Source organism: Pezoporus occidentalis, unplaced genomic scaffold (assembly GCF_034315485.1).
Source record: "Pezoporus occidentalis ecotype Australia unplaced genomic scaffold, CSIRO_AGI_Poc_V1 ctg40, whole genome shotgun sequence".
Classification (NCBI taxonomy): domain Eukaryota; kingdom Metazoa; phylum Chordata; class Aves; order Psittaciformes; family Psittacidae; genus Pezoporus; species Pezoporus occidentalis.
Window position 1 is genome coordinate 765,637 of NW_026915725.1, and position 25,710 is coordinate 791,346.

General features: G+C 40.8%; 1 protein-coding gene across 15 annotated transcripts in view; it reads left to right on the forward strand.

Moving 5' to 3' along the window:
• The window catches only part of ABI1 (abl interactor 1), a 79,932-nt gene that overhangs the window by 23,894 nt on the left and 30,328 nt on the right, over positions 1–25,710 (forward strand). The window lies entirely within an intron of this gene.

A 25,710-nucleotide genomic window follows, 5' to 3' on the forward strand; every position in this document is an offset into this window, starting at 1 on the left:
GTAATCTCTCTCCCTTTGTTTTTAAGAGGACTGACAACATTGGAGCAGGTGTTATCTTGCCTCTTGTATTGCTGAGTTGGATGGTTTATGTTGACTTCTTTGGATTCTCTGAGTAGCATGATTGAAAATGGTAAGGCTTTTTTTTATTTTAATACTGTTGGAGCCACTTTGTGGCAGAGGTCATGACTGAAATAAAACAGTTCCTTTATCAAGAAATGCTGGAACTGTATTTGTTTTAAAGGGGTTAATTAAAATTCCAAGATCTGAAGCTGCATTTGAGGGAGGAGAGGAGGATCCTGTTCCAGAAGGAAATCCATTTAGAAGTACCCTATGAGTGATGGTACTTTATTTTAACATTGTAACATATGCAGCAAGTTCATTTGCTTTCATACCCCTGCAGGATGTAATGTCATGAGCTGTGTGGAGAGGGAGAGGGGTTCATATGTTGCCACTACCTGCTCAAGCCAAAACTTTCCAAGCCAAGGCAGTTGGATGAGTGAGCTGACCTGATTTGTACAGTTACTGCAGTGTTGCTAGAGTTGATGCATGGAGGACACAGAAATAGATGATGGGAAAGAATAGGCCTATCCCTGTGAGTGGCAGTCTGTATTTCCTTAGCTGAAGCTTCACCCTTGCTGGCTGTTGTTGAGGGGGAGGCAGGTGCCTGCCTTGTACCTGATTTATCACTAGTCTGATTGTATGGGAGCTCAGCCAAAAAAATAAGTGTGCTGTGTTTAACCTGGAAGTATTTTATTGCATAATGAGGGGTATGCCGTACTAGTGCCCAGGAAGGGAGGGACATGATCCACTCGGTTACCTCACATTGCTGTTCTGAAGTGAACTTTGGTGGGGTTTTTCAGGGACCAGTGTCCGCTCTGTCATATGCTCCTACAGAAATTCAGTTGAATCTTTGCTGGGCTTTCTGTTTGATGCTTGGCTGAAACAATTAACAAATCTTGGAGGATTCAACCTAAGAATTTTCTTCAGTGCAGCCAGTGAATTTAAAACCTTTGGTCAGCCAGTACCCTGTTAGTGGCACACCTTGGACCTAATACTTCAAAGAAAGTGTTTCTGCTAGCCTCTGCTGTTTATCGCCATTTGGGCCCTGCTAACCTCTGTTTACTGTTCTTTTAGAGTAACTGTTGTTTCTAAAAATCTTTGTTAAATGGCAGCACAGTGGTTCACTGAAAGCATATCAGCAGGGAGAGGATTCCAGTGCATGTGGAAAGGCCCTCCTAGTAACAAACCTTTCTTAAAAGGCTTGTCAAGTTAGCAAGTGTTAGGAGCTACACAGTGTTAAAAGCTGCATCAAGTATTTAAAAAGCATCTGCCACTGAAACAGGAAAGTAGGAAGAAGTACAAGTGCTGTAGATAACTTTCTTGTTTTATTAAGTATTCAGAGATTTCTTAATTCTAGTATTATGATGGCCTCTGAAGAAATGACTGTATAAAGGACTGAACCTACAGACTTGGGAAAACACTGGATGTGCTTTAATACTGAGCACGTCTTATGCGTTTCAGACCTACAGTGTGTATGTGTAGCAGTTATTGTTAAATTCTCATTGGCCCACTGATATGACTAACCATGGAAAAAGCCAAAATGCTTGATAGCACAAAAGGTGTTAACCCTCTGTACTGCTAGCTGCTTGAATTGGAGGTGCTATGCTGAAAGCTGTTGAGTCACCTGATACATGAACTGTTTGCTAAAGACTGTGAACAATCAGTGCTTTGTAGAGCTTTTGAGGAGTGTTTAGCAAGGTCACTTGCTTGTAGTTTCTGTCCTGGTTGGTCTGTCCTGAAACTAAGCCTTGCTTATAAATGAACCTCTGCAGACTAATTTTGTAGAATTAAACTGGATACAGATAATACGCGCATACCAGCTTAGCTATTTGTTTTGAAATGTTTCTGCTCGGATGCTTCAACTGCTTATCTTAAATCTGTTGTGCAGTTGCTTTGATAGGCTGTTTCTAAATTCTCCGGTCTCCAGAATGTCTTTCTCGTGCTTGTATCAGTCATGAATATTTTTATGCTGTTAAAGTATGGGAATGAACATATTCTCAAAATGAAATTCTTCCCTATAAAAGTATTGTGTAGAAGCACAGATCTGAGGTATTGTCTGTCAATGATTCAGTTCTGGGTTTTGTGACATAAATATTTTTGCAATAAGGTACAATTTGATAGTTTTTTTTGTTAAAACACCGTTCTTCTTTCAGTGGAAGAAAATCCTGTCGATCCTGTTTTGTCCTTCAGGCAGTTTCTATTCCCCTACTGTGTTTCAGTTCTCCATGTGCGTTTTCCAGAATGTTTCTAGCCTGAATGGCTGGATAGCTAATCTTCATTAGTAGCTACTCAGGTATTTTTTTTCTAGCTATGTGCCTTCTTCACTGGAAAAAGCACTCATGAAAAGTTAGGTGACGGAGTTTTGTGTTGAAGTCTTGTTGCTGGAATTTAATTTTACAGAGGGTAAGTTTGCTTGCTTTTATAGCAGAAAATTAATTCAACTTTGGTTTGTTGTTGAGAGCAAACAGAGGCTTCACATGAGTAATCACACTGTGGTGAGAAAGTGCTGTTCTGGGCACATAGAGGCAGTGAGCAGCTCCAGGAATGGTTTTCACATAGCAACTAAAGCAAAAGCATGCCTAGCTGCATCTGTATTTCTGTAGTTGTAGTTGTCTTTCAACTGTAATGTGTGGGTCTGGAGTGACCTACCACATCAAATACACAGAGCTGTGCACATAGAGCTCAGCTCTGGTTTAAACTCTTGATACTGACTTTGAGCTTTGCTAAGCTGACTTGACTTACCAAGCTGCTCTGATATGGCAAAGGAGAGACTTGTTCACTGTCCTGGTGAAGTTTGCAAATCCTTCATGTACACTCATTGGTTAGGCAAGATCTGGATGGAAGAAAGGGGGGTGGGAAAGAGGTCAGTGCCATACTCTGGATCAGTGTGAGCATCAAGGCTTCACTAAAGGCATTAAGGTTAGCAAATGTGATGCCCATCTATACAAGAAGAGCTGGAAGGAAGATCCAGGGATCCAGACTGCAGGCTTGTCGGTCTGATCTTGATGCAGGGAAGGTTATGGAACGAGTCATCCTAACTGCCATCACACAGTGTGTACAGGACAACCAGGTGATCAGGCTCAGTCAGCATGGGTTTATGAAAGGCAGGTCCTGCTTGAGGGAAAGGCTGTGGGTCTTGTCTGCCTAGACTTTAATAAAAACTTTGACACTACTTCCCACAGCATTCTTCTGGAGAAACTGGCTGCTCACTGCTTGGACAGGTGTACTCTTCTCTGGTTGAAAACTGGGTGGATACCTGGGCCCAAAGAGTGATGGTGAATGGAGTTCAGATCCCTCATTGCAAGGAAGCCATCGAGGTGCTTGAGCAGGTCCAAAGAAGGGCACCAAAGCTGGTGAAGGGCCTGGACCACAAGTGTTATGAGAAGCCGCTGAGGGAACCAGGGTTGTTCAGCCTGGAGAAAAGGAGGCTCAGGGGAGACATTACCATTCTCTACAACTGCCTGAAAGGAGGTTGGAGCGATGATGGGTGTCGGTCTTTTTTTCCAAGTAATAGGAGAAGAGGAAATGGCCTGAAGTTATGGCAAGGAAGGTTTAGGAAAAACATTAGGAAAAATCTTTTCACTGAAAGAGTTATCCAGCATCGGAACAGACTGCTTGGGGAAATGGTAGAGTCACCATCCCTGGAGGTATTTAGAAGATGGTAGATGTGATGCTTAGGGACATGGTTTAATGGTGAGCTTGGCAGTGCTGCGTTAATGCTTGGACTCAACCTTATAGGTCTTTTCCAACTGAAACAATTCTGATGCTATATATATATCCCTGTATGAATGCATGGCCTGGGCAGTGATAGGGGACAGGAGAAGCTGAGGGTCAGTCTCTTGTGGAAGACACCAGGAAGGACCTTGGACTTTGAGGTAGGGAAGGAATGAAGACCTTAACATTCAGTGTATGATATTACTTGTTGTTTAAACTTTGGTTGTTCATTCGTGCCATTCTTCCACGAGTTCCTGAGCCAGAGAGTTAATTCTTCAAAAAATTAAAAATCCTCTTGTATCTCTCCATTCTGAAAATTAGTGTCTTTTAGTAGAGGAGTTAACAGTTCAGCTCTTCATAACTTGAATATTTGACAAGGGAAAACTGCTTTTCTAGAAATTTGGGCCTGTGTTCTTTTGCTCTTTTGATTAACTGTTTCTTGGTTCTCTCTTCCCCTCCTCCTCTTGGAAATGAGAGCTGAATTAAACATGTACTTTCAGAACAATTTTTTTTGCTGCTTCACTTTCACGAACTTGGAAAATGAAGATGCGGCAGCCAGATTTGTCAGAGGAGGGAGAGGTTGACAGGGACATTCTTGTTTACTATGTCAAAACTGAAAAATGCAACAGATCAGTGCTCACATTTATGTCGGAGCAGCTGCAGTACTGGGTGTAGCAGCTAGCCCTTTTTTCCTGGACATACAGTTTTTAAATAGCTCAGTATTTAAATCCATGCTTCTTGAAGCGTGAAGCAATAGACTTCTTTTTAAGAAATGATGATTTGCACCAGGAAGCACTGCACCCTTTAAAATGTTCAGTGTTAAGATTTTCTGCTGCGTCTGGAGCTCCCCTCTAATGTGAAATAGGGACTATTACAAAATAAAGTGTTCTGAAAGCATAAATTCCAAGGGGGGAAGTGCATCTTTTGCCACCATTAAATGTTAAAAGCATTTAGAACTAAAAAAAAAAAAAATCAAAAAAAAAATCCCTGAATTGGTTTAGAAGAGTCTTACCTGTCACCATCCATGTCTAAATCATTCCATGTATAATTCAAATACTGCGTGCAAGCAGGAAGCCATATGCCTTCCGTTTCTATGGTGTGGTTGTCTTAAAGTCAGGGCATGAATGTAGATACACATGTGATACCTTTTCTCATAGGACTTCTGAATCTTAGAGCTGTAGCCTGTGTTGAATTATACCTACACACCATACCCATCCCCAAATACTAAGGCCTTTTCCATTAGGTGAGCAACCAGTCAGGACTGATGTGGGTTAGGTTTTAGAGAAGCTCTACTGAAGATGTTCTGGGGCTTGAAGGGATGAGCTACTTAACAGCAAGTTGAGAAGAGTAACTGGTGTTTGATGCCAGAGATGGGGAACACAAGAGTTACGTGCTTGGCAGGTTTCTGATGTTTGAAGAGGCATAAGGTAGTGTGGGGATTTTTCATCTTCAATTTGTGGGAAAGAGCTTTCTCAGAGTGTGCACATCTGTTCTTTGTATTAACGTGATACTGCATTCATGGATTATGGTACATGATCACAATACAGTTCACATTCATATTTGAAAGCCAAGATGTAGAAAGAGGATAGGAAGTGTGACAAATCAGCTGCTGATGAATGTGGGTGGTCATGCCTAGGACCATGAGCAATTATGTACTTATGGATGGGTAACAAAAGACCTCCCCGCATCCTCTTGGTGATGACTGTGCTTCTAAGAGACAGCTGTCCAGCTACTTTTATCCTGAAGATGCTTCTTTAAATAGAGGAGGATGCTTAAAACTTATCTTGTTCTCTGACATGCTGGACGAAAGGACTGTTAACTGGCAAGAAAATTAGTCTGAAGTATCACATGGTTGGCTGCTAATAAGCAGGGCCAGTACTGGAGCCCACACTGTTCAGAATATTCTCTAGAGACCATTCAGGACATTAAAGCATGTCCTCGGCAAATCTGGGGATAACCCTAAATTAGGAAAGGTGATTCATATGCTGTATAGCAGAGCTTCAGTGCAGAAGAACCTTGATAAACTTGAAGATTGAGCCAGCAAAAACCTTGGGAAACTGGGAAAGGTGCAAAGCCTTACACCTGAGGTAGAATTAAACCCCATGCATTTGTATGTGCTGGAAGGTGACTGTGTGAGTATCTGTCCTGCTGAAAGGGAGTTGGTGTGATGGTGGATGCTTGTGCTGAACATGAGCCAACAACACAAGGCCATCTGAGTAAGTGAAATGGTATGGCAAGGCTGCGTTGGGAAAAGTGGCTGGCAGATGAAGGGCAGTGATTATCATCAGCTCTGCAGTGATGAGTCTTCACCAGCAGTGCTGTATCAATCAAGGGGGGTGTGTGTGTCACCCCTGCCTTGTTCAGGGGTGTTCTAGGGGAATCGGAGATAGTTAGCAGAGAAAGACACTGAGATGTTCATGGGCATAGAACATGCAGCTAGCAAGGAGAGGTTGAGGTATCTGCTTGTTTAGTCTGACAAAGAAGCAGCGAAGTGGTGACATTAATGGTGGCCTACAAATAGTTAAGCCTGGCTCTTAAGACTATCTTTGCAGTTAGTCTTTCTATTGATAGTGACAGTGTAAGGTTGAACAGTTAGCCACAAGTTGAAGCTCTGCAGGTTAGTACATGGAATTGGGAAAATTCTTTTTATTTTGGAGCGTGGTGCAGCACTGGAACTGGTTACCCTCTAGCATGACTCTTCTCGGTGTTACACTGCAGTAGCTGGATATATCCTAAAAGCTGACTTGTGTCCATGTAAGGTACATCATAAACTATAGGGACTATATGGTGAGAGGGAGGTAGTTACAAAGGGGATAAACTGTCACTCCATGTCTACAGATCGTTGTAAGGCTCACTTTTTTTATACAAACTTTTCTTTCCATGTGTCCCAACAGTGTGTGAAGAGACAAAGTGTTTCTGCAGGAACTAGAGCATCATCTAATGTTGTATGCATTAGAAAGGTTGTGTCCTCTCTCTAGTTGTCTTGGACTGCCCTTGCTTGTCAGTAGACACAAATACTCTAAATATGGCGAGGAAACTTGCACCTTTTGTTTAGCTTAACTATGCTGTGGGTGAAGTTCCCTCTCCTAATAATGTGCTGACATTTATCTCTGTGGCCTTTGATTCACATCCTGTTCTTTCTGTGCTCTCTATGATAGAGGTCAAGGCTTCAAGAAGTTGTCCTGTGCTTGCTCTGGTTATCTGTCTGCTTGGGAGAGTTGTTGTTAACTTTGTGCATATCAGCTTCCACATGATAGGTATGCATTGCTCAGAATGTAGTATAATGTGTAAGAGTTGCCTTGTCAGCTGTTGAGAAATTATCTTCATGACGACGAATACACATGGGATCTGTCTATAAAGCCTGTACAGTTTAGCTGATGCAAACAAAAAAATTAGTTATGTACACCTATGAGAGAGCAACCACAACTGTCAGCCTTGCTGTGACGGGGAAGGGCAGTTGCTTTGACGGAGAAGAAGAAACTGAGCCAGAAACGTTTGTTTCCTGTCGTTCTCTCTGCCTTCCTCCCCCTTTTTCTTTCAGTGTGAATACAGGGTTTGAACATGGTTTTGGGGAATGGGGAAGTTGCTAATGTTAATAGTCATTGACTGTAATGAGTTCCTTCATATGCTGATTCCTATTCCACAGTCTGGTAGACAGGCAGTCTGAATGGTAGTTTTCAATGTGTTTTAGACTATTAAAACTGCCTTTCTGCTGAATGGGTATTTGACCATAAGCTCTGGATACCTTATTAAATACTAAATTAAGAGGCCTTATGCAGCTTCATTGTTTTTTTGACATCAAAGCCAAAAAATTTCCGGGCCGTGAACATTACTTTGAAAGACCTTTTTGATAATTTTGTGCAATAAATGAGTCAAGGGTGTTGGCACAGTCTCTTTTTTTAATGAAAACCTCTCATATCTGAAGATACACCACATAAATGAAATGCGTCACTGACCTGCTGTAAAGCCCCATATTGGACTTTTCGGCATCTTTTTTTTTTCAGATGCATCTGATTAGATTGTTGCCTGAAATTAATTTTCCTTGTATTCCATCAGTTTTCACATATGAATAGCTCCTGTTTTACACTGAATTGAGGTTTTCTTATCTCTGTCAATGTTTCAGTCACATAAGGGCAAAGCAAAAAGGAAATGCAGCATATGATGTGAGGGATATAAGAATGTTGTGTCTAACACAACAGCAGGTAACCAGCTACCAAAGCATTAGGTCACTCACTGTATCTGTACTATGCAATGCAGCTTTTTTGGATGTTGGTTTTTATGGTAGCTGCGTAGCGTTATGCTTGAGCTGGCTGTATTTAGGGAAAAGGAGGGAAAAAGCAACTGCAAGAAGCTTACTGTGGAGAAGATAAGTCTTGGTTGTACTGCATCACTGGAACTACCCCTCTCCGTAATTTACCACTCCAGCACATGAGCACATGCATCTGAGTGCTTGTGGCTGGACTTCTTGCCCTGTTCAGAAGGGAGTTGCTTAGTGTTTTCTGCTGGCTAGTTTTATTATGGGGCACATAAATGCTTGGTTAATGTTGATCTGCAGATGGAAAACCAAGAATTGATTCATATGTTTTGTAAGCCAGCAGTAACATTCTACCACTTTCTATACTGCTGCTGGCTTGCCTTTATGCTTTTTACTAGCAGTCTTTTGGGACCTATTGCTGTCTGTCATGCATGTCTTGTAAAAGCCCCCTTGCAGGTTATATACATACCTAGTGAACAAACTCTTTCATTAGTTTATGAGGGGGTATGAATGACTTACCAGCTCTTCTAAAGCTGGGACAGCTTCCGTTTTATTGTAACTTTGAAAAAGAGTGTATGAAGTGTGGAAATCTATCTAGCTGTGTTAACCATAGTGAAAACTTGTCACGTGACTGCTGTGCTCCTGCGTATGTCCCTTCCCCAACATCATCTGGGACAGTATAACCTCTGCATCACAGGGGCAGTTGCAGAGCACAAAGTGAAAACTTTTTATTGCAATGAAAAAAAGCATGTGTGAAATTGTATTAACTGATGCAATTTATGGCTGAACACCTAACTAGAAATAGGTGGCCGTGAATATTGTTTTTTCAGAACTACTTATTCCCCCAGAGAATGTTGATTCTTAACTGACCCTGATGCTAGTGCTGTCGCAGAGAGGGTATTGTGGTGGGAATGGTAGTTTGCTTGGTTAAGAGCTGCGCTCTGTGTAGGGTTTTTCTTTCTTGAGAAAAATCTGAATGTGTTTTGGAGTAGCACAGTTAGAGTGACAACTAGTGGAGGCCATGGTTTACTTTTCCAGTCATTCCCATTCGGAGTGCTGGCTGTACGTGTTGAAGTAAACACCATTAAAGTATGTCTGCCTCTTCCTCAATTTCAGAAAATAGATTAAAAAAGCTGTTGCTTTCCATTCTAATGTTCATTCCTGGTTCCTGCAAATAGTTATTATGTAATAATTTTGCTTAATACTGCGCTTAGTTATATCTTAGGGGCATGAATATGTAAGTAGTACATGACCATAGCATCATGTTTGCTTCCTCTTTGAGAATTTGCTAGACGGCTATGACTCGTTTCCTGAGCACAGCCTTTTATGAATGCTAATGTACAGTGGTTCTGTAGCTTCACCTGTTTGTGCCTAAAATAATTTAGTTTTTCCTCTCAGTGAGGCCGTGTGATTATTTACAATGGATCCATCAGTACAATTCGGTGTGGTGTCACACAGGGGTTGAAGCGTAGCTTGCTATTTCTTTAACTGGCTTTTCTGTTACTTTCTTGCACGAGAAAAGTAATATCTTGTCAACCTGATCTTGTCATGCTATTTCAGATTCCTGTATGTGGCAAACCAGGAGCAACAAGGGTGTAATTAAAAGCTATCAAGCTTCTATACAAAGTAAGAACAAGTAGGATGAGGACCTTAGATTTAAAATGGGTCGTGATGGAAATAATAAAATGTATCATTGCTTCAGCAAAGGTCAGTTGGACCATCTTTTGAAAATACAAGAACAAGGAAATACTGAGTAATGACTATAAAGCTTGATTTGATCATAGGAGGTTCTGCTTTCTTGTCAAACTTGGTGTTATATGGGATTGATTTTTATTTTTTTTTCCTCTTTTTAAGTTGTAATTTTGAACTGTGTTCAAAACTAGGCTGTATAAGGTTGCAGGACAAGCCTTGAAACCACAAATCAACCTTTAGCTGACTGGAAAGGGGATAAATGTAATCTTTTGAGAAGCTGATCCTTTTTTGTCCATTTATAGGATTTTTCATATGTTGTTAAGTATTGGGCAAGATGCAGCAATGGCCAGATATACAATAGGACTAAGACATGAGCTGTACTGTAGATAAGTCTTGTTTCCTAAACCGGGCTGGAAGAGGTGTTACTGAAGTTCTTGAGCAGTGTACATATTTTTGCTCTCTAATAGCTGATAGGTAATGTATGGTAAGCTGGTAATATGCCAGCTCACATGGACTAGAAAACTGTTTATTTCTCTTTATTAGAAGCAATTCAAGTACTACTTAAACCTGGATGTTTAAAAAACAAAAAGCAACCCAACAAACAAGAACATTTAGCTTGAAATTATGCAGTTGATCTGCATGTGTGTCTTGGCAGGTGAAACATGGCATTTGGGAGTGCATGAATGGTAGAAACATTTTATTTTAGTGCTCCAGCTCAGGGTACTTTTTGCTTATGGTGGTGATGAGTGAGATGCTGAAATGAATGAGGACAGGCTCCATCTGGGAGGTGAAACCTCTAAGTCATACCAGAAATGTGCTATCTTCATGTAGTTATGGGTCATTAAGGTAAAGAGAGAAGTTCAGTCAAGTGGTCTGAAACATATTAGACTCTCAGCTATCTAGTATCTTAACCTGTGCCACCATGTTTGGATTTAGTTTCCTCATACACCCTAATCTTACGTTAAGAGGTAGCACTGACAGGGTTATAAGCCTGTAAGCTGGTAGCAGCTAGAACATGCTTTATTTTATTCCTCTCTGCCTGCTGAGGATGGTCTGTCACCACTTACGTATCACTGTTCTAGTCTCCTGAATTGTATAATTAAGCATATCTGTTTCAGTGCTGTATGAATGATGTTCATCCATGTGACCTATAGACAGGTCTGTTAGTGTCTTATTTTGACAGTAGCATGAGAACTGACCACAGAAGTGCTTATCCTTTATATATGACAGTTTTGAAGCATCCTTAATGTAGTGGTAGCATTTGGTGCTACTCTGACATCTGGATGCTAAAACCAGAGGACAGAAGTTCTGGGGGTGTTCACAGTGTTTTGGCTAAATTAATGTGGCTTTTGCTTTTCCTAGTACAGGCTGAGGCACATGAACTAATAATGAAACTTCAGGAAGTGGGGGGATGGTTTCCATAAGCTCTCACTGGGAGAAATTCAAGTTCAGTTGCTTGATATTTTGCTGCTTCAAACATTCTTCCTGTAGTGCAGCATGCCTCTTGGATGGCAGATAGACTGTCAAGTTTCAATGCAAGTTAACTTCCTTCTTTCTAGACCTCTAGACCTGGAGCCAAAGGACCTCTATGGGACCACAGCTGCAAGTTACTTGCATCTTATTTTCAACGCAGCATCTTCAGGAAACTGTATTTCTCTGGGCTGCATTAAACGTGTAGTCCTTTGGTCAAAGCAGAAACTCTTCAGAGATGCTCTCTCCTAGTTGCTGGCTGAATTACTTGGAATAAATGTATTTAACACATTTCTTCTTTTGGAAATCATTTGAAAAACTGTTTTTTAAAGACTGTTTGCCACATGAAATTTTTGCTGGAAATAAGATTGAGAGAATGTCATAGTTGGATAATGACAGGTCACCTTGTTCAGTAATGTTTAAAAGCATCAGCTGATCAGTAAAAACAGAATAAAGATGGTGTGGCTTGACTTTTTTTCTTGGCTCTCCCTCCCCCCTTTTTTTTTTTTTTGTAAATGCATTTTTAGAAAGCAGAGATTGTGCAAACAATTGTATGACTTAAGCAAACATCCTGGAAAATCAGATTGTGAGCTGTCTGCAGATCTTACTCAAATAAAGATACTTTTCCTGTGTGCTCTTCCTTTCCTGCCCATTTGCCTAGGTTTCTTCTTGTGGTAGTTCTTAAAACAAATGCATAGTTGTTGATTACATTAGCTATATACTTCTGGGAGTAAACACTGTGTCTGTATTGCTGAATGGATATACAAAAATCCAAAAAATACATTGACCTCACTGAGGAAAAACAAGCTTTACCAAAGCAGTGGAGAGGAGGCAGGCCACAGAAGTTTGAACAGCTGTCTTTGTACTCCATTAAATTGTGTCCCGGCATACCTCTTTATCACTCTGGGAGGCATTTTACTCCTCACCGATGCTGCTCTCCCTGGTGAAGGTTAACTGTAGCAATATACTGATCCCAGCCACTTCCCTGTGCAGTCAGGTTTATTGTGGGAGTTTAGTAACTCTTCAGTGTGTGTTTTAGCTGTTCACTATTGCACAGGTCAGTGGGCAGTCATGCAAGAGTCATGATGGGTGAGAGGCTTGTAATCCACCATGTTGTTTAGAAGAACATCTTTACCAAGGCATCAGTGTCCCTTCCTCAGCTTTAAACATTTGTTGATATTTGTGTAGTATATATGGAACTTTTGCCTAAAGTGACATTAAGAGATGGCCAGTCTCATGGATGGGTATTGTTTTGTTTGGTTTGGTTTTTTTTTGTTTTTGTTTTTTTTTATTTTATTTTGGTTTGTTTTTTTTTAATTATTTCCCCCCCCCTGCCATTCTTTTGTGCCAGTGTTTTGCTCTCTGCCCCTTGCCCTGGATTTGTGGGCTTAATTATCCTGGGTGCAACGTCTAGAAAACTACAGACCTCTCCCTGCTTCTTTCTATGGGCTGCTTCGTGTGTGTCACCCCCAATGGCTTATGCTCCTCTTCTCACCAAGCATTTGTAATCAAGTTTAATCATTATGCTAATAGCTGCACAGTGGAAATGTCTAATTTCTGAACACATGATCAGTGTGACTAATGAATTTACTGCAATGGTAATGGGATAATGCATTCAGCAGAAGGGACATAGTGATGTCCTCTCTGTGCCTACGCACAAGACTTCTCTTCCTGACTTGTACTGCCTTTCAGCCTGTTACCAGGCTGGAGCATTTGTGTTTAAGTGCGCTTTCACAGGATGGAGCCAAGAACTCGCTGTTGGGTGCATGCACATACAAGTCTGAGGTGGCCCTGGAGGAGGGTTGCCTGCTGGCATGGTTTCTTCTTGGGCCAGTGTCTTCTGCCAGAGTGCTCAGCTTTAGCCTGGAAACGTTTTGGCTGGAGAAGGCTGTGGCTCACTACAGACTAAGTGCTGCTAGGACTGTTGAGGCCCTGTGAATGTCTTAATAGGCTTCCTTGTGCAATGCTGTGGAAACTGGGATTTCAGAAGTGAGTGAAGTTTGTGATGCTCGTAAGCTTGTCCTCTGTACCTTCAGAACAGATAGCTGGTTAATGAAGGGGGTTTGAGTAATGGGGGACTGTGTGGAGAGAGAGGTGAACTATCTTGTTCTTTGTTTTTAAAAACAAAAGTGAGGAGTTTGTCAGATCCTAGTTAAAAGTGACTATTAAAGAGACGAGCTCTATAAAAATAATACACAAGAGGTAGTAGTATGGATAGTAAGTTAATTGCAGAGCAGAATAATTATGTTGAAAACTTTTAAGGGGGATCTATAGTGACCAAAGTTTGCGCCTGCTATCTTATTTTACTGGTAAAACTCACTGGCAATGGGGATAATAGATTAAAAACTGGTCATTGCTGGTTATCCTCCTGTGTGTCGTAACACAGTTGTTTGCCATAGAGACTTGCTTGCTTTGTACAAAATTTGCTTGAAAAAAATCCATAACTTTACTAGTTCTCTTCTGGAGAAAATGCAGTCTTCAACCTTTCAACATTTAGGAAACAAGCAAAAAATCTCATGTGTAGTAAGCTGTTTGTGACACTTAAGTCAGAAGGGTTTGTGGTATAGGTAATATGGCTGGTAGCTATCTGATGACAATGTAATTAATACTCAGGAGTTACTCTCAACGTGATGCAGGCCCAGCTGAAAACCAGCAGATTTCCTGCTAGCTTATATCACTGCCATCAAATGGGATACAATCAAAGCAGTACAGAAATAACATGGTGCCTTGAATGGTTTGTTGTCAAAACTATGTTGGCAGGTGGCTAAAGGATAGTCGGTGTCATTTCCACGTATACCGTCTGTGTTTTATGTGTTAAGATAGCAGTCTGTCCCAGTATTACCAGTCTTAGACACCTCATAGACCCTGTATTTATGTGGAGAAGGGGGTGCTTGGGAGAGGAATTTGTTGTGTGTATGTGTGGCTTTTGCTTGTGTTTTTTCTTGGTTTAGGGTGGGTTCTTGGTTTGTGGTTTTAAGAAAAACATGTGCCCAAATATTTCAGAAATTTTTCAAGGATAGGTTTTATGTCAGAGTTTTATTATTCTTTAGCATAATGATTATTTTGAGATACGCAATAAATTCTTTATCCCAGCCATGTAACATAACCTTTCTTGTTGGAAAATATTTTATTTTTGCTAGTAGAGGTGATAAATTAAGAACTAAAAAGGTGATAAGCTAATGTAGCCTGAGCTTTAATTTGCTTCTTTCCGTGTGTTGTGTTCTGCCACCCACCTCAACCCCAGCTTGAAATGCCAAGTTACAACTAAGCGTGAGGGGTTTGGCTTTGGGGTTTTTCTGTTGAGGCGTGAACTTTCTGGCTTGTCAGTATTCCAGCTTTAGCAGCTCCTTACCTCAGACAAACTTGAAGAAAGTTCAAACTTATTCTGCTGAGTTTATTTTTTTTTTCATGGGCTTTTTTTAGATGGTTTCCTTTTCAGCCACCTGCAGTGCTCTTTGCAATTGCACATGTTCATCTCCTACAAAGTTGCTTTTTTTGGCACACAAAATGCTTTTCGTTCGACATACAATTTTGTTCTACTCCCATGGTGGCTCTTTAGTGAGTCTAAACTACTGAAGAAGCTGTTTAATTTTTCCTTTATGTCCCTCTGCTTTCCTTCAGTCAAGAATATATTCAGATTTGTATGTTTTGTATAATTCTAGGCAAGTGCATTGCTTCCAGTAAGGAAAAGAGGACTCATTCAGCCACTTTAAAATGCTGAAACGCTCATGTGGGAGCTTGCATAAGCATATTTTGTTTCTTCTATTTATTTTTTTTAATGAGCCTACTCATGCGTGCATATCTTGAGGAATACCCCAAAAGGAATTTAAAATTACTAAAATCTAATTTCAGGTACTGAAATACACTCACACATACAGTTGGGATTTTGACTTTGCATAATCAAAAGCATTTATCTGCTTTTTGTGCTTTTAAAGACTGAATATGAATGCAGCGTGTTATGACTGCACATCCCGAATGTTTTTCTGTCATCATCAATCAGTAGGATTGTACACTTGAAACACTTGTGTTCTGAAGTGTCTTCTATTTTAAAGACTGTTTTTAATCAGCAGATTTCTGCATTTCTGGCTTGTGTTCAAATATAATTAATAAGTCTTTGGTTTGATTTAGGCAGTTTTTAACTCTGGAAACTTGTATTAGCTATGCGACTGGTGTTAGCTAATCATGGAAATGCCTACTCAGTTCACTGTGTAGAACATGTTACAGCTCACTAGAGGAGCAGGGGGCTGACCTTGGTAGTTCCCTTATCAGAATCCTGTCTTGGTGAAGGGAAGATAAGGGGGGCAGAGGGAGGATTGAATAAGAGAACTGGCCTTCAAAAAGGTGTTTGTCATACAGCATGAAGCTCAAGTGGTTGGTTAGTAGTAGTTAATGCGCCACGTGCTGTTGTTTTGATCTGATGCAGAGCTGAGTCTGTACTTCCTGTTGTACAATGGTTGTAAAGCGGTGGTGTGTAGTGTTCAGCCACAGCTGAATCTCCAGTAAATACTGGAAAGCATAATCTTAGAGTGACTGTAGAGTTTGTTTTAGAAACAGGAATGACACCATGGAAGCTACTTCTCTCTCTCCACTCCCAGCTTTTGATGCTGAAAAGCCACAGCTTTTAGGAGACAAGTAGAAGATAATTGCAAATAATCTCCCTATCTCACCTTCTGTGTCCTCCCTCAGAGATCTACGTGAGTGCTGCTTTTTTTTCCCCCAAACTGTTTATTATACTCACACTCTTGAAGGGGGAATTGAGCTAGCATTTGAATTTGAAAGGCCAAAAGAAAGCTAGGATGCAGAAAATCACGTTGTAGTCCCCAGGAACATGTACCAGAGGTTACTGGACGGCTTGCGTTTGTAATGTTCACAAGTCATTTTTTATTGAAGTGAATATATGTTTGTTTTGCTCAAACAGTTAAAATTGACAGCAGGGTTTGCCAAAGCGCAAGAACTCACTTCTGCATTTTCGCTAACAATTAAAAACACTGGTGGAAGCTGTTCTACAGAGAGATTTTGGTTTCTCTGTCACTGTTTCACTGTCCTCATACAGGCAGCTGTGGCCTGCCTATACCTGTGCATGCCTACATTCTGTCTGTGTCTGTTCTCAAAGCTGGTGCAGGTGGGCAGCGCCAGGAAGCTGGCCCAAGCAGTGAAGTGACTTGTTTGGTGTAGCAGAGGAAGTCTGGCAGAGCCAGGAATAGAACTTCAATCTGCCGTTTTCCAGGCTCTTGCTCCCAGCCACAGACCCATCCCACCCCTTCCCTCCACTCGGCTGATGTCCCAGCAGACAGCCGCCTCCTGCACGTGGGGCCAGCTGCTTTTGCAGTACTGTCTGATCTCCATACTCCAGATGTCTGAAGTTCCATTTCCCCCATACTTACGTGAACTTCAGTAAAGTGCTGCTGGCATTTCACCAATGCAACGTTGAGCGGGGAGGACTGTTGTCTTAACTGTTTTCTTTCCATAATGAGGGCCTCTGTAGAGCTGCTAAAAATCTCTTCTTCCGTAGGACTTAAACTCCATGTGCCTTCAGTTGCCATCTGTCTGTCTTCCTTCCCACATCCCTTTCCCTGTTCCAAAAGATGCTCCTGCAGATATCTCCTCCTTATGCTCTGTGTTGACATCATCTTGCTTTCAGTTGGGGAAGGTGGAAGGCGAGGGTGTGATGAGATGCCCTTGTATCTCTCCATAGATGCTCCTCATTTATAGAGCATAATTCTGTGAGGTGGCATTTCAAAAGTGACACTTGTTTCTTTCTGCTGCCCCATTTTATGTTCTCAGTGTCTTGCATGAATGTGCTCTGAAGTAGCTGTTGGAGAATAAAGCGAAAAGCTTCTTTCCTTCTGCCCTATTTGAAGGAGGAAAATGTGGCCTCCATAGCAGTCCTCCCATTTCCAGTTGGCAGCAGGAAAGAAAAATCAGGCATGAACTCAAGCCTGGCTCTTAAATGAGTGGGCTGGTTTCTTTGCTCTGATTCTTGCCCTAGAATGTCATGTACCTGCTCCAAGCCCTTCTGGTCAGTACTTGCATCTTGTCCCCTTTCTGCTCAGTTTCTCCAGCAGAATGTGTGACTAGATTTGCCAAGAGGGTACTCTGAAAAGCAGCTATATAAATAACCCTTTAGCTGAACAGACCTCTCTTCCCTCTCCTTTTCAGTGCTGCGGTATAGGTGTATGTGTATGTGCCACTTCATGGATTATGTTTTGGAAATTTGGGTCTCTGAGTCAAATTCTCAGTGGATCCCTAGCCTTACTTTTGGAAGAAAGGCTTTCAGTTTCCTAACAGCAAGAGGGCTAAAGGTGAGGCTCTTTGTCTATGGCCAGTAAGCTTTGTCTGTTTCTCTACCTGGTTTTTCAGCTTTTGGGTTTTAATGAGGCTTATCAATATCCCCCCCCCCCCCCCCTTTTTTTTAACATACAAGTATTTTAGCACTTGCAAGACCATGTTCTTTCAGTAATCAATTTTTTTTGAATTACACCTTGCGTGGAGATTGGTTGGTGCAGCTTAAGAAAGATAATTCTGAAGCAGGACATGCTGTAGACTGTTTGCAGTACTGATTTACATTCTGTGTTTCTGAATTCTTAAACAATACAGTAAGCAAACTGACCTTGTTAAATGGGATACCTATGGTATACATCCTGGAAAAATACTTATGTAAAGGTAGAAAATATCTTCAGACCTTTGCTGAAATCTGGTCTGCCTTATGCTGATGGTGATTGTGAGGAGAATCTGAGAAAATCTGTGAGTGGATAGAAAGCAAAATGCTTGAGTTCTTAAATCAAGGGTTATGCCATAGGATTAAACTGGCATTTAATCTGTGTTCAGACATAATTGATGAAATCCGGTGATGAGCTGTCAAAATAAAACACTGCCACCACTTTTCAACCCTCCTGATATTAGGTGATATTAGTAAAATACACTGTTAGCATTATGTTTTATATTTGTATACATAAACAATATACAATTTTTATATGTAAAATGTGTGAATTTACATATTTCTTACCTGTGGAAACCAGACTTAGTTTCTTCTGTCTAGTGCCTTTCCCTCTGATAGCAAGTGTATTACAGACTGCAAGTTGCTCTGTGTGTGTTGATGACCTTAGTTCATTGTGTTAATCTGCAAAAGCTCTTCATTGTGAACCCTCTCTTCAGGAAAAGGAAGGTGACATATCAGATTACATGGGACATGGTTTATCTGGCTCCCATAGCCTTTTACCTTAAGAGGCCTGGATTTATGAGGACTTCAGGAGATAAAGCTTTCTGGAGAGCCTGTCCTACTAATGTAACTTGTGTGTATGCTGGAGTGAATGAGTGATGAACTTCTATAAACCTATGAGAAGACTGCTGGATTTGTGGTTCTGGAAATACAGTTCTTAAATCTATTTAATTTGCTGCCTACATTGTCAGTACCAAGTGCAAAGCAAGCACACAAGGTGAAAAGGTGAAACTTGGATGTCTAAATGCTCCAGAGGTGACACGAGATGTTGTCTTTCATGGTGCAGCTTCAGAACGCATGGCAGGATATTCTGAGGATTCTCAGATGACATTAGACACTGGTGTTCAGGCAGCTGATTTTTAGTGTTAGTGAAAATTGGATTGAAGGATTGTGTACTTGAAAAAATAAAGCCTTGAAATCCTTATATTTTTAAAAGAATTTGATGAACTGAATAAAGGGCACCTCTTTCTATTTTTCCTTTAGTAACTTTTGCTTGTTTCTGGTACTGGCTTTCTTCTGTGGGTTGACTGATAAGTTTACAGTATTTTAGCAGACTTGTTTCTGGTGACTGTCCAAGGGGCTTGAATTTGTCTCTTGGGGGGAGCTAGTAAGGAGAACCCTTGCCTTTTTTGCCATGAAAGATAGCTAGTATAAAGCTTCTAGTATGGCACCTTCAGATGAAGATTTAATCAAACCTGATTAGGGACTTGAATTTCACACAACTGATGGCTAACTGGGCATGATAAAATGTTTCATCAGTCTTCTACCTTAGATACAGATTTGCCCCACCAGTCACTGATGTAAGAGGCTAGTGCTTCTGTTAAAGTTTCTTTCAGGTTTATTGTATGCTTCTCAAACATTGGGCAACTTAACCAACGTCTGTGCTGAAGAGCTAGAAAGAGGCAGATGCCCACCCAACTGCCCAGCTTTGGTGTTTCTAGCCAGTGGAATTGGCAGTTACAATTACCAACAATAGCAGAGCCTCATACCTTGGAGGAGATCTCCATGAGAGAAATGAATGCATGCATAACTATAAACAGGGGTAGGTGGTGCCAGCTGCACTGCTGCTCTGCTTCTGCATCTCCAGTGAGGCCAGGCTTGCTTAGCACTTGGACTCTACTGGACAAGAGTTGGAATTACCATCCATGAAAGTGTTAAAAAACTTGTAGATGAGGCTGTCAGTGATATGCTGTAGTGGTGGTCTTGGCAGTCCTGGGGTAGTGGTTGGACTTTATGATCTTAAAGGTCTTTTCCAACCTAGTTGATTCTATGATTCTATAAAAATATTTCTGTAGATAAATTCTTGAGTTTCTTGTGCTTTTCATGCTTGATGTGCCTTGAACCCTTGAATAATTGATCTTTCCTATAGAATATTTCTCTTGCAGTATAAATATGTTCACATTTCCCTGCATGGAGTATACTACATTTTCTTTTGAATTTCCTTCACAGAATAACAGCATAAAATGGTGCTCTCCCTGAAGAAGTTAGCTGTCTGGCTGAGCTCATTAAAGGTGGTGATTTTATTTCCTTTTTGTAGGTCAGACTGACATTCTTGCAGGTAGTCTACGTGATGTGTGTTGTCCAGAATCTCTTCAGTGCTGTTATTCAATTAACAATAACTCATTTTAAAAGTCTAATTAAACATGATTTATTTATGGAAATAGCAGTGGGGTAAATCTGTAGTTCTAAAACATGAACTAATGTTCTTAGCTTCAAGTTTTTTTTCATTTCAGGGAAGCTCATTGTGTAAATGATATGTCAAGACAATGAAATCTGCAGTTTTGGAGAATGACAGTAAAGGCTAATATTAAAGCTGAGTCTAGGAACACATTACAAAGAGTGAGGGTTTGTAATTCCTTTTTCATTTTATTAAGGGATGATGAAAGCACCTTAGTGTTTGTTTCTGAATTTTTATTTCCTTAGGTTCATGCTACAATTTATGGTCTGGGTATACGAGCTTGTAGTACTTCATAGAAAATGTGTATTTACTCAAAAATATTTGTTGGTGTCTGTTATAATGTTTGTAACGTTATAGTAGAATAGATCTTAGCTTTCCTATTCAAACCTAAACAAGTAAACTTGGAATCCAGACAACTGACCCAGAGGTTGAGGAAGGAAACTAAACTCCTTTCTCTGCAACACTCGGTCTCATGTATTGTATAGTTTTATTGACTAGGCTCAATCTGAAAGCTCTGTCTTTGCCCAGTATTTTGTGTAACATCAGGCACATTTTCTGCTGAAAGGAGATCCATACTGGACAGATTGCTTGCCTGACTTGGTACATCAAATCTAGTGTTCCAGTTGGCTTGTCCTTGACTAGAAGACTTACTTTTTTTTTACTTATGCCATTCTTTTATACTGTCAGCAGTGTCCTTTGGTTAAGGGAGCTTCACTGCTCTCAGATACTGGAATGAATGAAATACTGTTCTTTGTTAACTTGTTTTTCAATAATGTTGGCTTTAGCATAGATCATCTCAAGCTGGAAGTGACCTATAAGGATCAGAGAGTCCAACTCCCTGATCCTCACAGGATTACCTAAAACTAAATCATAGGGCTAAGAGCATCATGCCTTCCAAACCACTATTACGATTTTATGAAATCTAAAGGGTATTGGTGTAAATCTGTGGGTTTGGTGTAGTGAGTTGTCTTGTCCTTCAGGACAGCCTGAAGTTGGTAGTGCCTGGTTAGCTGAGTTGAGTTGGTAGAGATTTTCATTTTCTTTTTTATCCCTGCTCTCTCGTCTGTATGTGCTTTTAGTGAGAGAAGCAATGGCTGTGTCAGTATCTGGTTTATAAATCTGAGTTGCAGTGGTTCAGGATTAAAAAGACTGACAGAGCTTGAAGTTGTCCCCCCCCCCCCCCCCTTTTTTAATATCCCAATATATGTAGGCTTTACTAAAATATTTAGATATCTTCAGATTAGCTTTGCCAAATGTACTACAGTTTGTTTCTTGTGAAGTGTTTGTCCTGGAACTGCATACTGCATGTATATAGGGCAGTATCTGCAGCACAAAGAAAGAGGAAAGAACAACTATTTGCTGTATCATTGCTGTGCTGCAGTTGGCCTTGAGGCTACTTCTGAGGAAGCAAACAGTTAAAATTTAACTCTACATCCTGTTGTTCAACTGTTGTGGGTGTTTTGTTTTTTTTTACATATGGTTTGCAGAAGACAGATAGCAGATGCAGCTAATCATTAACAGTTCCTTCAACCTCCAGGCTTAACTTCGCTTCTGGGATTAGCTGGCATGGACCCTAGCACCCAGTTGCAATGGATAGGGCTTTGTTTGGTGGCTTAGTTGAAATTTGCCTCCCAGAGGAAACATGTTGTGCTTTTGGAAGGGCTCTCTTCTCCCACTTCTCCAAATCAGTGCAATGCTGGACTCTTTCTAGTTGGATTATGTTGTCTAGGAGTGAGAATCCCGTCCCTATCCTCCAAATTTTTAATTATGCTGCATGTTTGTGTCAGCATAGGCCAAACATACTTGAAGCTGGTCTGTTACTAGCAAGTGATCCCAGCTGCTTAGCTTCCCTACCTTCTAGTTTGTGACCGTCAGCCCCATTGTCCCAGCATTGGAGCAACCAGGTGATGATGTGCTCCCCTGGTTGACGGGTAAAATCTTTTTGCATGTTCCATGGCTTGGTTGAGGTCTGGGGTTGAGAAGTCACCTCTTCTTCCTCTTCCTCAGATTCATATAATAATAACTCTTGATCAGATGCTCTCCCATGTAGTAAGTGCATTGGTTCTTCATCTTTCTTCACTGTACAGGTTGCTCTTTGTGCCTCTTGTTTGCTTTTCCCCTTGTGTATAGGGGCAACCAGTATCGGCATGAATTGGTCCTCTGGTTTAGCTGCAGTGATTATCACTGGTTGGAGTGGCTGCAGTATCTTGTTGGGGTTGGTGCAGCCACTGTGCTTGGGGTTGGAGTAGTTGTGTTGTCTGTTGCTTTGCCATCAGAGTTTGAATAGCTGCTGTAGTTGTCACTGGGGTTGGTACATGTGGGGAGCTGGATAGATCATCTCTCAATTGTTTGAACTCGTGGGACAGTTTTTCCACAGCTGAAATGATGGAAGGGGTGAGGTTGTCTTCTAACTTTCAGAGTTGACAAATCATTTCTTCCACTGTTGGTGGTACTGTGTCATTGCCATAAAGTACAGTGAAAGAAGAACCTTAGCCCAAGCCCCCCAGCTGTAGTAACAAGCTAGTGCTTGTTAACCTGTGTTAACCCAAGCTAGTTTACCATGCTTTGTTCCTCTCCATCTTTGGTTGAAAATACGTTTTGTGCATGAAATCACAGGCTAACTACTGTTTAGCTGTCCTCTTACTGTATCAGAGCAGATACTCACAGCTGCAAGTGCCAAGTGTGGCCGCAGCTTTGAGAAAGGTCTGTCTTGGATATACCTGGTGTATGTGGTTTGGCTCTCTTGGGAATTGGCTGTTGTCTGCCTGAATAGCTATACTATCCTGCTAAAAACTGCTTGTGTTACCGGTTTTTCCTTTTGGAAGTGAAAAACATTGCCTAGGATGAAACAAAATTCCACATCAACATCAAGCAAATAGATTTTAATAGTCGTTCATTTCTGGGTTTATGTGCTTTGTTTTGCTTAATGATCATGTAACAATAACATGCAGTCTTCATAGATCTAGAGAAAGTAATGAAGACGCAAGATGCTGATGGGCAGTATATTGCTTTGGGCAGAGCATATGCTGGGAGCCTTTGTTCTGCATAGGGGGAAAAAACACTGCCTTGCTTTTCCAGTGTATCAGATGTGATCAGAGCTGCAGTCACATTTGCTTTGAACAGTGAATTAGTTTCTTGCACAGGCATGCCTGCATGCCATTCAGGGTTTATACATGTGCCCTAAGTTGCTGGCTCTGCATTTTGATAGAGATAGCCTTCTCTTTGCTTGGTGCTTCCAAGCAAATCCATGGAAAGACTTTGCAAATAGCTGCTCTATATTTAATTTTGGTTACGCTGTCTGATATAGTTAATATATGCTCTTTTCCTGTTTAAGGGGTTTTTCCATTAACAAGAATATGTTGCAAGATTACTTAAGTAATTTTCCAAAGCATGTATAAAGCATCTGTTCCTGGAATTTCTTATGCTCTGCTCTGGTAATTTATGGAATTTTCATTGTTCATTGCAGGGAGGAAAAGTCAGTCTTTATGGACTACCTTCTAGGAGAAGATACATGTTTTTGTACTGTGAAGGGCTTTGTTTTGTTTCCTGTTTTTCTCCTCACATGAGCCTTAAGAGAACTCTTAGCATAAAGATGTATTTTTGTCCATTCACTGAACAAAAAAAGGAATTTGCTAGTAAAACCACATTAGAACAGCAGGTTAGTGAGAATGAAGTAGAAGCATAGATTTTTAGGGGCATAGTAGTATTTTAAAATACTCTTATTTAAAACATTGTAGTATTTGCCTTAAATTGACATTTTCCTCATCCTCCTATATTGCTGTCTTGCGTAAGTGACTCTAAAGTTTTGGTTTTTTTTTTCACCTATGTAATGCTCATGTATTATAAAATATGAAGAGTTTGTGTGTTATCAAAGAGTTCTGTAAGTTAGTTTGAGACCTGGTAGTTTCATTGAACAAAAGGGTTCATGTTGTTTGGAGGAAGTGGAACATATAGCACAGCACTCAGATAATATTTCCTGATCTTGCTGAAAGCAAACTGTAAGTCAAAGCTAATATGTATATTTTAGTCTCTAAAAGGAAAAGAACAAATAATAGCTAGAGCTGAAGAAATAAGGGTAGTCTTATTCTTAAATCTTCTTTCTGTTGTCTGTGAAATTGGCTGCCAGAGCAAACATAGGTGCAGTAGCTGATCTCTTATACTGCTTGATGTATAGGATTGTCTCATTTGAAAAGGTACTTTTTGTTCCTGACTTTGGGGCTTTTTCAGAGCATGAGCATTTAGAGCAATAAAGTTTGCTCCAAAGCTTTATTGGGACATTTAGTTAACTTATTCCAAATAAGCCAGTGCAGACATATACACTTAGTGTTTTGAGTTGCTCTGTGTGCTTCCGAAGTGTCCTGTGTTCAGCAGTAGCAGTCATTTTTCACCTCCTTGGTAGCTGGTGCAGTGCAGTGTTTTGGCTTTTGGCCTGGGAACAGAGCTGATAACAATGATATTTTGGTCTGGCCAAGGACTTTGTGAGCCTCATGCTCTGCCAAGGAGGAGGGAAAGCCGGGAGGAAGCAGAGACAGGACACCTGACCCAAACTGACCAAAGAGGTGTTCCATACCACAGCATGTCATGCCCAGGATGTAACGGAGAGTTACTCGGAAGGGCTGGGACTGCAGGGTTGGAGGATGTATCGGTTGGTGGTTGGTCGGGCTTGGGGGGCGAGTTATCGGTCGGCTGGTGATGAGGTTACGTATTCTCTTCCCTTGTTATTTCCTTTATCATTATTATTATTGGTGGTAGCAGTAGTGGTTTGTGTTATACCTTAGTTACTAAACTGTTCTTATCTCAACCTGAGGGAGTTGCATTCTTTTGATTCTCCTCTCCATCCCTCCGGGAGTAGGAGGAGGGAAGGAAGGGGAGGGAGTGAGTGAACGAGTTGCCTGACTGGGTTTAAATCACAACACGAAGAAAACACCTTTTGTGATATTAAAAGTTGTCTGTTACTTAGCTATAAGCTGTGAAAGCAAGCTTCCTTGATATCACTGCTTTTAGGTGCTTCTCCACTTGTGTTCCCACTTGCAATCTATACAATGAAATGCTGTGTATCAAAGCTGTTAAGGAGGATTTTATTTCTTTCAGTACTTGCTCAGGAATATTTAAGATTATTTGAGCGTGTGCACCCATTAATGAAAAAAACAGTTCAGCTGAAGGCATTTCATAGTGAACTCTCAGTGCTGGCTTTCCTAGAAATGGCAATTTCCAGGATGCTTACCTTGCTTTCTTCATCTTGCCTCATACAGAACTAGATTGTAATAGAAATGAATTCTGTGCTTCATCTTTGACTCTGCTTCTCTAAACAAAATGTTGCACATCGCAATCTCCATCTTAGATTAGGACATTTCTAGAGACATACTGGTGAACAAGGACTTTTCTTTATTTCTGAACCTTTACTTTCTGTTTCCATGACAGTGTCTCTGTGAGGAATTGAGGAATTGACACTTATGGACAAAATCATTTTCCTTAGAAAATGGAATGGTTGCTTGATTGTTTTTGTTCAAAGTCACTTAGAGTGTGTTTTTTCTGTCAGGTACCATCTCCTGCAATGAGATCCTGAGGTCTAGTAGGTACTTTAAACAGTAAATTCAGTCCCTGAATCTTGAAATAGGCTTC